The sequence below is a fragment of the Stenella coeruleoalba genome (genome assembly GCF_951394435.1).
Source record: "Stenella coeruleoalba genome assembly, chromosome: 6".
NCBI lineage: Eukaryota > Metazoa > Chordata > Mammalia > Artiodactyla > Delphinidae > Stenella > Stenella coeruleoalba.
In genome coordinates, this window is record NC_137151.1 from 57772343 (window position 1) to 57778083 (window position 5741).

General features: G+C 38.6%; 1 pseudogene across 1 annotated transcript; it reads right to left on the reverse strand.

Moving 5' to 3' along the window:
- Positions 1 to 4982: 4982 nt before the first annotated feature.
- LOC307188167 (transmembrane protein 126A-like) lies at positions 4983 to 5540 on the reverse strand (annotated as a pseudogene). Its single transcript has one exon. The product of its transcript is annotated as a transmembrane protein 126A-like (transcript).
- Positions 5541 to 5741: the final 201 nt, after the last annotated feature.

Here is a 5741-nt window from a genome sequence, read left to right on the forward strand (position 1 = left end):
AGAAGCCACCGCAGTGAGAAGCCCAAGCACTGTAACAAAGAGTAGCCCCCACTCACTGCAACTAGAGAAAGCCTGTGCACAGCAAAGAAGACACAATGCCGCCGATAAATAAATAAATAAATAATTAGGGAAAAAAAAGAATGGTAATGCCAGCTGAGGATAATGAGTTCTAGTGTCTTTTCTCCAAATATATATACCCCATTCAAGAAACTACTTTAGCAGGTAAATAGTATACATGCTGTGTGCATGATTTATGACTCTTGTCTGTGTGAAATCACATTCAAATCTTTGCCACACACTGCTAGGGATTATCACTCATAAATACTAAGTGAATACTAACTATGCTCAGGGATGAACTGAAAAAGAAAGGCAGAGAAATACTATTCTAAGTTTATAATCTATTTAATTTAGGATATTAAATGCAAAAGCTTTCATGCTGATGTACTTGAACTCCTAATTCTAGAACACACACTAAAATATTGTTTTTTTTGTTTTGTTTTTATTTATTTATTCTTGGCTGCGTTGGGTCTTCGTTGCTGCATGCGGGCTTTCTCTAGTTGCAGCAAGTGGGGGCTACTCTTCATTGTGGTGCACAGACTTACTGCGGTGGCTTCTCTTGTTGCAGAGCACGGGCTCTAGGCACACGGGCTTCAGTAGTTGTGGTGCGTGGGCTTCAGTAGTTGTGGCATGCGGGCTCAGTAGTTGTGGCTCGCAGGCTCAGTAGTTGTGGCACATGGGCTTAGTTGCTCCACGGCATGTGGGATCTTCCTGGACCAGGGGTTGAACCCATGTCCCCTGCATTAGCAGGTGGATTCTTAACCACTGCACCACCAGGGAAGTTCCTAAGATATTGTTTTTTTGATAAATCAGACTGCAATTTAGAGAAATCTCCTAGGAGAGCAGAGAACCTCACCTGGGGACTATGCATTTCTCCAGGGAGTATCAAGGTATACTCAGGGGAAAAAAAATGCTACAACATAGTAACAAATGCAACGTGTAACATGTTACAACATAGTTTTTTATGTTTATCTAGTCAGGGCTTCTTTTGATCAAGAATCTGGGTTCATATAACTTGATATAGGAACAAAATGGAGATATGTTCAGAATAAATGGGATACTGATTTATTATACACACATAAGAGTGCACACACACATACACATATGCACAACCACCACTACACCCAGTCTTTACTATTTTCTTACCACTTTAATAATTAGAGATTGTGTTATGTTCTTTTCATACTAAATTTTCATGGAAAATACTCAGCTGGTCCACAAGAAATTATTATTTTCCAGTTGTCTGGCTAAAATGCAACTTTATGTATTAAGAATATTATCAGAAACTTGTGAGGAGCTCCCGTGGATAAGAGGAAGTCTGTGACTAATTTCTCCTTCTTAAGCACTTCGGAAACCACTTCCCTTTCATCTTCCTGCTTTCCGTGTGGATTCTGGCCAATGTGTTCCTATGTATTAGTCTTGTAATCCGCAGAGTCCTTAAGATTTAGCTGGTTTCTTTCCATGCAAAATAGGAAGAACAATAGTTTTCTGAAATGCCTTAGAAGGTTCTAGATTTCTCTTTCCAATGTCAGTCTTTTCCACTAAAATGTGATATCCTTGGGGACAGGAATTATGTCATTTTCACCTTTATCCCTAGGTGCTCAATAAATGTTGGCCGGTTGAGGCAATGAAATATCCATGCCACATTAATTAGGTTCTCCCTCAAGTATTTTAAAAGCATCTCCTTCTACCATCCTATTTTCTGATTGTTCAATTGAGCTCTTGCTCTAGAACTACTTTTGTATTGTCCTTCATGCTTCTTCTTCCCAGGGGAGCTGTGTTGCATCAGAAACTCTTGACAAGAGTTTTGGACCTTGCTTTTGGTCACCATGTCTTACTTTTAGCTAAGATTGGTTCAGGTATGGACAAGATGCTAGATGAGGCTTATACAGGATAAGAGGTTGCTAACAAGTATATACTGATAATTACATTTGATAAACACTGATAATAAATGACTATGTATTGCCTGTCATAATAGGGTGGTTATCTGGAGGTGTGAATAAGAATTTGAATATTTAACCAAGAAGACTGAGATACTCTTGGGAAAACAAAAAGATGTTTACTTCATGTAGACCCACTGAGGGTGGGAAAAGCAATGGTAATTGAATCAGTTTTATTAATGAAAAAGATAAAAATTAGGCCCATGTACACTATGTCCATTACACCAAAACAAAGCAGGCAGGAACAGCGACAGGTGTGTATTTTAAAAATTGTGTGGTTTGAACAAAATACCCTCTCCCTTTTGATTAGTTGAAAGGCTTTCTGGAAGTGGTTGAAATACGACATGGCATTTTAGTAAGATTTGAGAGAGTGCCTGATGATCTGGAAGTAAAATCAGGGCTGAGAAAGACAATCCAGGACCAGAGCAGATATGTGAGAAGGGTAAGACATGGCAGTGAGATCACAGATAAGAAAGGAGTGAGAAAAACTCAAGAAGCAAATATTTAAAATAAGACTATAAGTAGCCCAGGTTCAACATCTGGGTACCTAAGGGAGGAAAACAGACTCATTGATGCTGCCATCTTGAATTTACTTCTCAAAATTTTGAGTACATAGAGGGGATTTAACATTTTTATTGAAGTATAGTTGACTTATAATCTTATATTACCTTCAGGTGTACAACATGGTTATCCAATGTTTCTACAGATTACACACCAAAGTTCTTATAATATTATTGACTGTACTCCCTGTGTTGTACATGACATCCTCGTGACTTATTTATCTTATAACTGGTAGTTTTTACCTGTTAATCCCCTTTACCTATTTTCTCCATTCCCCAATCCCCCTCCCCCATGGCAAACACTAGTTTGTTCTCTATATCGATGAGCCTGTTTCTGTTTTGTTATATTCATTCATTTATTTTACTTTTTCGAGTCCACATATAAGTGATAACATACAGTATTTGTCTTTCTCTGACTATTTCACTAAGCATAGTGCCCTCCAAGGTCCATTCATGTTGCAAATAGTAAAATTTCATTCTTTTTGTTTTCCTTTGGCTGAGTAATATTCCATTACACACACACACACACACACACACACACACACACACATGAGTGTGTGTGTGTGTGTGTGTGTGTATGTATATATGTGAAATCTTCTTTATCTATTTATCATGGAGGTTCCTCAAAAAACTAAAAATAGAACTACTATGTGATCCAGCAATTCCACTCCTGGGTGTATATCTGAGGAAAAATGAAAACACTGATTCAAAATGATGCATGCACCCCAATGTTCACAGCGGCATTATTTACAATAGCCAAGATATAGAAGCAACCCAAGTGCCCATCAACAGATGAATGGATAAAGAAGATGTAATATATAAGCGGTGTTGGGAAAATAGGACAGCTACATGTAAAAGAATGAAACTAGATCATTTTCTCACACCATATACAAAAATAAACTCAAAATGGATTAAAGACTTAAAAATAACACCTGAACCCATAAAACTCCTTGAAGAAAAAAACGGGGATTTAATATTCTTAATTTAACTTCCTATTAGAGACCAAAAGGAATAGAGTGTTAAAATGGACTTGTTATGTCCTTGTTGTGGGTGCACCTCTAAAGGTGCAGGAGGCAAGACGGAGGCTCTTAGAAGGTACCGTCGCTACAAGAACTTATGTCTCAGACTTTTAAAAACTATTGAGAGCTCCCTGTCGCTTTCCAAATCTGAAGTGAGAAACTTTCCAAAAATACAAGGCTAAAGGGACAGGGAGTATCTTTTAATCTACTAGACACCAAGGAAACAGTAGACACGTTTCTAGTAGTGTATTGTCTTTGCAGAGAAGTTTAAACTATTTGGTTTCCCTAAAAATTGAGAGTAGCGGTTTGCAATTGGGTGATGCTAAGTGGGCCCTGATGTGGGGAGGAGAGAACACACAGCCTGGCATATCATTGTGCCACCCCCCCAGGAGATGAGTGGGGAAAGTAGAAACTCACCTGTCTTCTTGCTTTGAGTTTTGACTTCTAGATTACAATCGCAGAGTTCAGACAGCCCTTGGCAAATTGTTTGAGCTTGCTGAAATTAGATATGTACATACAGACCTGGTACCAGAGTATACCTTGACATTTGTATAGTTAGTCTGGCTTTTTCTAGATTCCACAGGATTTGGGGTTCTTGTCTCTACCTTCAGACTTCCATCTGCAGTGTGGAATTATCAGTCCCCAAAGATATGGCTAAGATAATTTTGCCCCTTAAAATAAAGGCCAAATGTGTCCCTCTAGTCATTATGTAATATTCTTCTATTGGGGGTGCTTGAGATAACATGTGTGAGCATGCTTTATAAACTGTAAAGTGCTATCTAAATAGAAGTTTTGTGGCTATTGCATGGTTAAACTAAGCTTTGCAATGAAAGAATTGGAACTGAACTGCAATTCTCAGTCTGGAGCCCACTGTCAATTAGGTTTATAGTTTCATCAATTTGCCATTTAATTGTTTCAAGTTATCCAAGTGCCAGGCAACGTTCTTGTATTCTTTCTTCCGTAAAGCAGTAGAACAAATACTTAAGTTTAACGTAAAAGTTGACATAGACGGAGGCAATATTTTTCTTTTTAGGACATTAAAAGACAGATATTTGGAGAAATGCTTTTAAAACATTTTGGAATCTGGCTAAGTCTATCCATGGCTTTCACCAGCTGTCCCCCTAATTTGTCTCTCGCAGCTTCTTCCCATTTTCAAGAGCCTGTATCAACGCTCTCCTCATGGATGTCAGTTGGTGCAGCGGCTCCATGTGTGGTCAGGGTTGTTGGAATTCTAGAAGGGTCCATGTCACTTTATTTTTAGACTCCTTGTGACTTAAAAATATAAGAAATACCATAATAAGGTTAACAAAATTATGGTATATTTTTTAAAATTATGTCTTTTTATTCATACTTAGATGTAGGTTATTTTTACAATCTTTATTTTTGTGTACAGATGTGTTTAACAATTACTGAATTTCTAGGCCAGGTTCAGGTATCTAAAGTGCCTTTATAAGTAGTTTATATTGTCTAGACCCAAGGTATGCTGCAAGCCCAGTCTGGAGCAAAATTAGAGATAACATCTTTCTAAAGACAGGTTTAGTCATCCTAATCCAGTAATTTGTTTCCTTTCTCGGGCAGCAGGGCTGAGTTATACCTGGTTAGGCCACCATTCACAAGGGACAGCCAAGAAAACAGGGTACAGGTCACCAGAAACAAGACCAACCAATCCACCATGTGTTACGGTACAGGTTTCGCTGCGCAAATCACAAAACCTTTGGAAGATACGTGTGCCATCAAAAATGGGATCACTGCCATTGGTAAACCAGCAGCTACAGGAGCCTGTGTCACAGGTAAGATGCTTCAAAAAAGACCATTTGCTATTAGGCCACAGAGAGCAGCATTAAGTCCAATATAAGTCGATCCATTTTCAAGCAGATTCCTTTCTGCTTCCGCAAGTTGGTTCATTTTCCTGGTTATGATATCAACTTCTCCTTGACAGTATCGTCTGGTTCATGATTTTCCATCTTGAGCCTTACTCTTTCCACCCAGCACTAGCTGCTTCCTCTAGTCTTCTTCAGCCATGCGAGGGCTCACGCCAACCTTTGCTCAACTCATCCAGGTGCAGCCCTCCTTCAGCATAGTTTCAGGGTTCAGACTTAACAAATGAATGCCCTTAACACAAACGAATAGATATTTTAAAAACTTAAATTGATGCACAAGTTTGA